This window comes from Malania oleifera, chromosome 1 (assembly GCF_029873635.1).
Source record: "Malania oleifera isolate guangnan ecotype guangnan chromosome 1, ASM2987363v1, whole genome shotgun sequence".
Classification (NCBI taxonomy): domain Eukaryota; kingdom Viridiplantae; phylum Streptophyta; class Magnoliopsida; order Santalales; family Ximeniaceae; genus Malania; species Malania oleifera.
This window is the reverse complement of record NC_080417.1, coordinates 25,500,092-25,511,144: the sequence shown is the minus strand read 5'-3', so window position 1 is coordinate 25,511,144 and position 11,053 is coordinate 25,500,092.

Genomic DNA, 11,053 nt, shown 5'->3' with positions numbered 1-11,053 from the left:
GTTATCAGAAATCATTAACCAAAAATTTTGGTTAATTCGGTTAATTAACTGAATTTGGTCGAACCGACCATTTGCTCACCCCTACATGGGTGGACTTGATACACATGGATGAACACTAACTTGACCCCAAAGCTTAAGCCTATTGGGTCTTGGGCCAAACCATGTATATAAGCATCCATCATCCACTCAATTTTTCCAATGTGGGACAAACTCATAAGTGAAATTCTCAAAAATCTCCCCTTCAATTGTGAGTTCTAACCACTCCCTTTTGAACGAAAATCATCTCCCTTATGGAAGTAAGCCCAATTCCCCAACAGTTGCTCAAGTTGATCTTACCACTAGCACCTTACGTGCCTCGAATTGTATTCCACATACCTCCGAACCAATCCTACCTCCCACGTCTTGACCTTATTCGGATCCATCCCACCCTAGATGATCCTTATTGGCCTCAACCACACACTTGATCCTCCAACTGTTAGCACATCAGGAGAATTAGCTTCACGTCTCGATTTTTTATGATGTCGCTTACCCAGAGTTACGATTCGTAAGCGATGATACCACTTGTTAGTACTGGAGGAGCCCATGGGTGGTGATGAGTCCCTAAAATGCATGATTTTAGGTCCTCATTTACCTTTGTTTTGTCTTCTTTTATTATGTATATGGCCTTTGTTATCATATTTAGGAGTTATGCAAGGTTTGTTCGTGTTTCAGGAAAAAGAGGTTAAAACCGAGGAGTTAAGCAATACGAGAAGCCAAAGGAGTATTTAGGATACTTAAAGCTCAAAACAGTTGTCTAGCCAAACTCCTAATGCCTCAACACACATAAAAGAGAAAAAGACTTTATTAGTTCATGTGGTGCGACCAGCTAATGCAAGGGGTGACCAGGGCAAAAGTTGCAGACTCCAAGGTTCAGACTGAAGAAAAAATGCTGCGAGGTTCGACCAAGAGTTTGGCTATGTGACCCTCAAGGGCAACCAAGTCGAGATACTAAAACTTATTGAGCCCATGAATACCGAGAGTCTTGACCAAGTGCTCAACCAGGAAGACCTTGAGGGGTGACCAAGTCGAGTTCCTGAGCTGAACTGAAGATTGAAATACTGAGAGTCTCGACCAAGTGCTCAACTAGCAAGACCTTGAGGGGTGACCAAGTCTAGATCTCAATCAACATCTCGACCTGTAGCTCGACTGGTAAAAACTGGGGTGCGACCTGGTCTCCAACAACGATCTTCTGCACGAGATTTTGTGCTAAACTTTCCTATTTCGAAATTCAAACCTTGTAAACCCTAATGGGTATAAATATTAGCTACGAATATGTTTTAGGGGTTCCTCTTTGGCTGATTTTAGGTTAGTGATAGACCTAGAACACCATGGAGAGCCAATGTACATTAGTTGGATTAGATTTCAATATCAGTTCTGGATTGTGCAAGAGGTGCTCGACGGCCTGTGACAACCAGCAACGCTTTTGTATTTTCCAACTAGATTAGACGATCATTCCGTTGCAGGGACAGTTTTTTATGAAAGACAACTCGAATATCAAGGGATGATTTTTACATGCTTTCAATTTACTGATTTTATTTATATTCTTTCTTTTAATCGCTTTCATTTACTGCTTTGATTCTAATGAAAGATTGCAGATAAGGATAAGCACTACTACAGTCTTTACCAGACAAGGTATACTCCGGTTTTCGACCATGCTCTGGATGGTTGGTGCACCCTTACTACCTTGTGCCCTCGAATGACCCTCTCCCGCTTGGCCTGAGATTCTCAGTTTAGTACTTCTATGGATAGCTAGTGGACTGTAGTTAGAGGCAAGATGTCCAGTATCTGATTCAAGTCGAAGCATCGCTTTGTAGGAGTAGGGTACTTTAGATTTTACATGCTTTCCATTAGTTGTTAGAAACACCACAAAAATCCCACATTTACACTTCTTTTTATACAAAGCTTTAATAAACTAATCTGGAAAAGGTTGATAACTGCACTCTAATCCTCGTAGATCGATACCCGACTTCCTCACTTTCTACTAAACTTGGGATTAAATTAGGTTTTATAAATATTATTTTTGGTAGTTAAGGACCCAAGTCTTGGCGAGCCTACCAAATTTTGGCGTCGTTGCTAGGGATTAAGTCACGGTTATTAGCCAATTTCTATTTTAGCATGTTATAGCTTTGTTTTTTCTCTTTGCTCTCCTTTTCTTTTATCTTTATTAATTTTTGTTTTATTTGTTTTGATACTCTGAAGTATTGATTCTGTGTGCTTCAAGTGTGTATACTAGGTTTGCACTCTCTGGATCCCGAGTTAGTTCCGATAAACCCCAAGATTGAGAGATCACGTAGGTCCCTTAGGAAACCCACTTCAAATCATGAGTTTGTAGAGTCTTCTAAACTTAAAGTAATGGTTGAACATCCCCTAGTTCCCACTATTCAAATGCTGGAACCCCAAGCTCCCCGCCAACCTGTGGTGGTGGAGCAACCACTTAGGCCTCTTAGGGACTACTTTGTACTTAGTGCATACACCTCGCCGTCTTGCATCCGATATCCAGATGTCAAGGCAGCTCAATTTGAGATCAAAACTTCTTTCATCTCGATGCTTCCCACTTTTTATGAGATTCAAATGAAAATCCTTATAAGCATCTAGATGAGTTCCTCGAGATTTGTTCCACCATCCGTATTCACAATTTTGATGATGATACTCTCCGCCTTAGGCTTTTCCCATTCTCTGTAAAGGATAAGGTCAAATATTGGCTGACATCCTTAGATCTGAACTTGGTGACCAACTGGGCCACCATGCAACACAAGTTCTTGAAAAAGTACTTCCCAATTGGGAAGACTAACCAGCTTAGGAGAGCCATCACTAGTTTCTCACAAATGGGTAGGGAACTATTTTTTGTGATTTGGGAGCCTTAGGGACCTACTACGTCAATGCCCACACCATCAGGTCCCTAAGTGGTAATTGGTTCTGACCTTCTATGAAGGGTTAGCTGAATGTGATAGGTCCATGATAGATACATCATGTGGAAATACTCTCCTTGCCAAGCAAGAGAATGAGGCATGGGTTCTCTTCGAGAACCTCGTCGAGAATTCTCTTCAGCAAAATGTTGCTGCTCATAGACCCTCCAAACCGTCCACTTCCAAATCTAGAGGATTTTATGAGTTCGCCATAGGCTATGACCTAGCACCCACCCTGCACACTATAGTTCAAAACTTAGATCGGTTGTTTTCCTTAGGACAACAATTGCAACCTATGACATGTGCAAAGGTGTGTGTCGTCTTCTTGAACCCCTCACATACATTCTACAATTACCCATATGTGCCTTCCCAGCCTAAGCTTGTGTAGGAAGAAGTTAATTCTACCCATAATTGGTACGATAGGCCGCCAAATGACCCCTACTCCAATACGTACAATTCTGGGTGGTGGCAACATTCCAACTTCTTCTAAATACCACAAGCTCCAAGTTTTCAAACCCAAAGACCTCAAATATCACCCAATGCTCTACCCCCTCGCCCATATCAGAACTTTCAAAATCATTCTGTTACTGCCCCGACACCATCATCTTTTCAACGACCATCTTCTCCTCAACCTATGTATGATCCCTTCTAGGAGACGGTGTTGAAAACCCCAAGGGCATAGAGTTTAATTGCCAAGTAAACTGGAAACTACTCCACTCTTGTTCCAAATCTATTGTCGAGTTAGAAGCCACAACGGGGCAACTAGCCACTTCTCTGAGTAGGAAAGATGAGGGTAAGTTGCTAAGCCAGCCTTTCGTGAACCCTAAGGGTCAATATGGGGTAGAATGTGCACTGGACACTGGACTTGCATTGCATCATGAGCTGGCCCAAGTAGTGACCACTCTTCAGAGTGGTAGGATGGTACCCAATAGAGCCAAGGAGAAGTTGATCACGGGTAAGGGTAAGGAGAAAATAAGGGCAGAATCCAATGTTGAACATTGTATCACCTCCTCCTCTAGATCGGTGAGCAACCCTGAGATTTTCGTTCCCACTGCTGAAGGAATACTACCCCATTATGTCCCTCCAGTGCCATACCCTGCAGCCCTTCAGGCACCTTTTAAATCTAAGAAGCAAATCAATACTACATCCATCATGGACATATTACGGCAAGTAAAGATCAACCTTCCTCTCTTAGATATCATCAAGAAGGTGCCTTCTTATGCTAAGTTCCTCAAATACCAGTGCATCCAAAAGAGCAAATCTAAGGTGCACTTGAACAAAAGAGTCAGATTGACCAAGAATGTGAGCTCAATCCTTTCAGGTGCTACTTTCCCCAAACTTACAAACCCTGGCACTACCACCATCTTTTGTGTAATTGGAAATTATACAATTGATAGGGCCCTTTTAAATTCGGGAGCAAGTGTGAACCTACTTCCTTGCTCAGTTTACAAACAATTTGGTTTGGGAGAACTTAAACCCACCTCAGTCACCTTGAGGTTAGCAGACCAATCTGTAAGAAAACCCTCGGGGTGGTTTCGAGGATGTCCTAGTAAAGGTCGATAGGTTCTTTTACCCCATTGATTTCATTGTTTTAGACATGGAGCCTTCCGACCCAACTAAGAAACAGATTCCGGTCCTTCTGGGTCGCCCATTCTTAGCCATAGCTAATGCATGCATCCAGTGTAGGACCAGTGTTATGGATATATCCTTCGGCGACATGTAGCTCTGACTGAATGTGTTTCATGCGCCCCCCCCCCCCAACACCCATCATATGATGCCTCATGTGAAGATGTAGACATTATTAACGAGTGTGTTGGGAAGGATGCTCTTTCGACTCTTTTGAAAAATCCCCTTGAGGAAAGGCCTCTGGTTGATCGGTCTTCTACTTCAAGTTTGGAGGACTCGTGTGTGTGTGTCTCTACTATTGGTGAGTCAGCCCCTAACCTAGAGAAAAGGCCCTATAAAGTTAGGTTCAAAAATCTTCCTACTCTCTCTAGTGTTCCAACATGTCCTCCTATCGAGGCCCCACCATTACTTGAGTTGAAGCCCTTGCCTACTTCCCAACATCCACCAGATAAGGTCCAAGCTATGGAAGTTGACATGATTGATAAATGTGTTGAGGAAGTGGCTTCCTTAATTCTGTGGAGGGGCCCTCTAGAGGACATACTTCAGCTTGATGGCCTCTCCATATCTTGTTTGGAGGACCCATATGAGCAAATCTTTACTATTGATGCCATGGTATCCAGCTTAAAGGGAAGACTATGGGTAAGCAAACAGTGGTTTAAGGAGGTAATGGTGGAAGATGCCCTTCCTTTGAACCTGGGTGAGTTCGACCTGAGCATTTATTACGTTCGGCTGAAGATGGTAAACTTAGCGCTTCTGGGAGGTAACCTAATTGTATTTCTTATTGTTCTTTCTCCTTTGAGTTCGTAGGTTTTACATTGTAGAGCATATATTGTTTAGGGTCTTTAGAGCAGGTCATAGGTAAGTTGGGGGTGCTATTAACTCATATTAGGCTAGGGCTAGTTCTTGGGATTTTATATTGATGTGCTCTCTATGTATATATTGTCTTCTTTCTTTCTTTCTTTCTTTCTTTCGTTTCTTTTCTCTTCTTTATATTTTCTTTTGTCATGCACATCACCATGCTTTTGGAAGGGTTGTACCTGTTCTCTTGATGATCTATATACATTGTACTGCCTATGAATATAAATGAAAATACATGGTGTTTTTGGTATCTCCATGTCTTTTGTGTTTCAGTGTATTATTGCATGCGATGTTTGGATTTTATGTTTCTTACTTATGCAAGTACTCTAGTTGATTTTTATTGCACCATGTCGTGTTTCTTCTCCCATGATTCCTAGGTTCTTTCTTTCCACACTTCAGTGAGGACACTGAAGTTTTAAGTTGGGGGTAAGGGATAGGAAACCACTACATAGCATATTTCAAAGCACAATAATGACACCTTTTTAAAATATTTTTGTGAAAACTGGGTATTTTATGCCATGTTTACATCTATTATACTCTTTACATACTCTTATATTACCTAGATGTTACATGCATAGGCTTATCAATTATATGAACTTATTATGCTCACTAACAAAGTAGTGAGTTATTTGTGCATAGTTTCACATAATATAGCTTGTTAGAATTGGTGTATTCCCAAGAGGGGGGGGGGGGTGAATTGGAATTTTAAGACTTTTTCACTTAGGTTGATCTATGCAACAACAGTATATACACAACCTAGAATCAGTCTATACAATTTCCAAACGCGTAGATAGATATAATGTGGAAATTAAGTCATACGCATCATTCACCCATGACATACATGTGCGGTAAATATAAAATGCAGAAATATAAGCAAACACATGATATGTTATCGGGGTTCGGCCAACTGTGCCTCCGTCCCCGCCTCTAGCTCGCAAGCTGGAGGATTCCACTAATAGCTCACTTAAGGGTTGAGTGGCACCGTTTATAACCAGGTCAAATTAACACAGGGCTAACCTCAACCTTAACCAGGTCAATTAGCGGGGCTGACCTCAACCTACACACCTTAACAGGACGATGCACCTAACTTTCCTAACCGGGTCTAAGCCAATCCGGGACTATTGTAGGGCTAGTCTCCCTCTTCAGGCCCATGCCTGGAATTACAACCAAAGTGTATTACAATCAAATGGTATAGTGATTGTGCTTTCGAGTAAAGTAGATATGTACCCAGATGCGCACGATAACATACACCACAATATGAAATAATATGTAAGCTCAATGTGGTCTAAATGGTTCAACTCTCAAAGGTATTTTCTATCAGTGTAATGTGTACGTGAAAGTGACAAACAAACAGTCTTTGTATCACAAGATATGTTCAATAAATAAGTTTACACAAAGATGTCTAGTCTCAAGTATTTCAATCAGCAGGATATTTCAAGCATATGAGTATCAAATGAAATATGAGTGAGGTTTGCAAAAGATGCGTAATCTTTGTTTTCAGCAAATAATATATAAGTGAAAGAATATTGCAACAAAGACCACTATCTCATAAACAAATATCTCTTCAAATATATTTATCAATACAAAGCACACTAGATATTTGAAAATGATTTTAAAAAGATTTTGCAAACAAAATACTATAAGGTCTTCTCAGGATATTACAATGAAGATGCAAGCTTAGAAGATCTAATAAGGTCTTCTTAGGATAGACTTATCAACAAAGTCCCCTAAGAATCTTTAGGTTTTGCTCTCTAATAAAATCGTGCCAAGCAAACAAAATAAGGAGAGCAAACCTATTCAAACACAGTCAATCCACTTACAAATGATGTAGGCAATGATAGAAGGCAAGCTTGAGTGAATGAGGCCCAAAAATGAGTAGAATAGGGTTTTTATTTTTCAGAAAATTCTTCCTAATCAAAGTGGCTAATCTTTATTAATTTTCTCAAATGAACTCATATATATAGACATGGGAGAAAATATAACCGTTGGGGACCTATTGGGTATTATTAAGAAAGTTTAATGATGTTTAAAGCATTTTAACCCTATTTAAAAAATATTAACTGTAGTAAAAAATCAGGGCAACCCGAGAGGTCCGGTCAACCAGAAATGTCTCGGTCAACCAGGACTCAAGTGGTACGGTCGACCAGGGGTAATTTGAACTGAGTGGTCGGTCGACCGAGGCAAGGCGATTTTCCAAATTTCTGAGGTTCGATTGACTAGGCCATTTTGAACTGGCTGGCTCGGTCGACCAGACCGCTGAAAATTCTCCCGAGGGCCCTACGATCGACCAGGTAATTGGAGTACAAAAAGTGGTCGGTTGACCAAGAAGTCAAAATGTTGACTCCCAGGTGGTTTGGTCGATCATGGTCAAATGAACTGTAAGGGCTCGGTCGACTAGGGCCTTGGTCAACAGTTGACCCGGACCGGTTTTGGTCGACCAGGACAAAATGTACTGGTTTGGTTGGTCGACCGAAAGTGCATCATGTGTGCATTTCGGTTCCGTTTTAAAACAAACAAGCCCTATTCAAGTGCCTAACAAATATATATGAAAGTGTGAGTGTCCTAGGGGCACTTGGGGTTCAATTTGAAGACACCGAAAAAGTCCGGTGTCGGTCGACCGAAGGGAAAACCCCAAGGTCTTTCTATGGTCATTTTCTCATTCATGGTTTGTTTGAGCTTACGTAGTAAATCATACATGTGATGTGTGTGAGCTTATTATAGACCAAATACCTACTTACTATTACAAACCAATATAAATATATTACAATGCTGAATTATAAATTGGTCTTCAAGCTTTTCTTACTTTGTGCACATCTTGATCTTATCATTCTTAGTTCCTGCACAAAACCTCAAACACTCATTAGATACAATGAGTATTTGTCATAATCAAAATCGGGCATGACCAATAAGGTCAACATAGCCTATATATGAATATAACACTTTATGTGGGTTCACTAGTGAAGCATTTGTGTTAATGTAGTTATGTAAACTCTTGTATTCACATGCTACGTCACAAGGCTAAAAATGCACTTACACATGATTTGTAGCACTTAGGGTTCCTTGAGAGCACTAAGAGAACAACCGTGGAGACTATGACACCCTGTGAGGCACTATTGAGCTGTTCGTTCATTTCTTGAGTTGTAGACGTCAAACTTTAAGTTTATGGAACTCAACTTTCTCTTTATTTCTAGATTTTCTTTACTTGCTAGTCTTGGTTCTTGCATTTTCTAGCCTAGAAGTGATGTCTAGTGGGAAGATACAAACCTAGGTCTTGTAGCCTACTCAAGACTTGAAAATTAAGCCACCCCTAGAAACAGACTTAGTTCATGGACCCTTTTTCGAGCTTAAAGTTCTATCGGTGATATGAAGACATAAAAAGTTGTGAAAAATTTCCTAGCTGATCATGAAAGGAAAAAAATAAAAAGAATGAGCAAAAGAAAAAGAAAAAGAAATGAAAAATATGTAGAATACTTGCTCTATATATGAAAAAGGTCAAGCTAGGGACACAACATGATTCTACAAGACTCTTCAGCTATTTGATGCATGAGTTGTATTCACACCTGGTTTATGAATAGGTCAATTTAGGATGTTCTTGATTGGATGTGGAGAGTGGGTGAGAAGATACTAGGGTGAAGGACCCGACACCTTATGTTTGGCTAGATCCCATTCTGATGAGACTAGTTTACTCCATGCTTAACGTCCGTTCTTCAAAATATGTGGGATGTTTGATCATGACATTCTTTCTCACATATAAGAGTGAACCTATATTTCTTGAGTATTTTTTAGGGTATACCAATGAGGCTAAGTCAAGACAACCGTTCTGTAGGTGTCTAAGGGTATCCTGAGTGTGGAAAATCATGCACTTTACACATGTCTTGTGATGTAACCTATCTATGCTTGAATTTACATGACAATAATAGCTCTGAATTGCAATTGCTGGGTGATCTCTATGAGTGTATTGTTTTTTATGGCTAGGTATTGTAGAGACTTGCATGAGTAAATTGCTATGGAGTGCGTGTATAATGGAGTCATGTATGAAAATGCCTACATGTAACTAGGTTATACTCTTGTATATAAAATGGTATGACTGTGTTGCATGCAATATTATCTGATGTTCACTGAGTTGGTGTTTGTGGGTATCGCCTTAAAAACCCTCACGAGACTACAACTCATCCCCTAGAATCAACGTAGGGGTTTAAAGCCTTGTTACATACAGTAAATGCAGCCATGTTTCCCACAAAAGAGGAGGTAGATAGGATTTCCTTAGTTTTCTTAATTTTTGCTTTGCTTAAGGACTAGCAAAGTGTAAGTTGGGGTTGTGATGAGTCCCTAAAATGCATGATTTTAGGCCCTCATTTACCTTTGTTTTGTCTTCTTTTATTATGTATATGCCCTTCGTTATCATATTTCAGAGTTGTGCAAGGTTTGTTCATGTTTTGAGGAAAAACAGGTTAAAACCGAGGAGTTAAGTAATACAAGAAGCCAAGGGAGTATTTGGGATACTTAAAGCTCAAACCAGCTATCTAGCCAAACTCTTAATGCATCAACACACATAAAAGAGAGAAAGACTCTATTCGATCATGTGGTGCGACTAGCTAACGCAAAGGGGAGACCAAGGCAAAAACTATAGACTCCAAGGTTCAGACTGAAGAAAAAATGCTGCAAGGTTCGACCAAGATTTCGACCATGTGACCCTCAAGGGTGACCAAGTCGAGATACTGAAGCTTATTGAACTCAGAAATACTAAGAGTCTCGACTAAGTGCTCGATCAAGAAGACCTTGAGGGGTGACTAGGTCAAGTTCCTAGGCTAAACTGAAGATTGAAATACTGAGAGTCTCGACCAAGTGCTCGACCAGCGAAAACAAGGAAGCTATCTTTCCTCCAACAACGATCTTCTGTGCGAGATTTTGTTCTAAACTTTCCTATTTCGAAATTCAAATCTTGTAAACCCTAATGGGTATAAATATTAGCCACGAATATGTTTTAGGGGTTCCTCTTTGGTTGATTTTAGGTTAGTGACAGACCTAGAACACCATTAAGAGCCAATGTACATTAGTTGGATTAGATTTTAATATCGATTCTGGATTGTGCAAGAGGTGTTCGACGGCCTTTGACAACTGGCGGTGCTCTCGTATTTTTTGAGTAGATTAGATGGTCATTCCGTAGCAGGGATAATTGTTTGTGAGAGACAACTTGAATACCAAGGGATGATTTTTACATGCTTTCAATCTACTGCTTTCATTTATATGCTTTCTTTTAATCGCTTTCATTTACATCTTTGATTCTAATGAAAGATTGCAGATAAGGATAAGTACTACTACAGTCTTTACTAGATAAAAGTAGTTGGCTATGGAACCGCAGAGGTGTTTGTGATCGTTGAGATAGGGTATACTTCAGTTCCCGAATGTGCTTCATACAATTGGTGCACCCTTGCTACCTTGTGCCCTCGAATGACCCTCTCCCGCTTGGTCTGAGATTCTTGGGTTAATACTTCTATGGATAGCTAGAGGAGTGTAGTTAGAGGCAAGGCGTCTAGCGTCTGATTCAAGTCGAAGCATCTCTTTGTAGGAGTAGGGTACTTTAGATTTTACATGTTTTCCATTAATTAGTTGTTAGAAACACC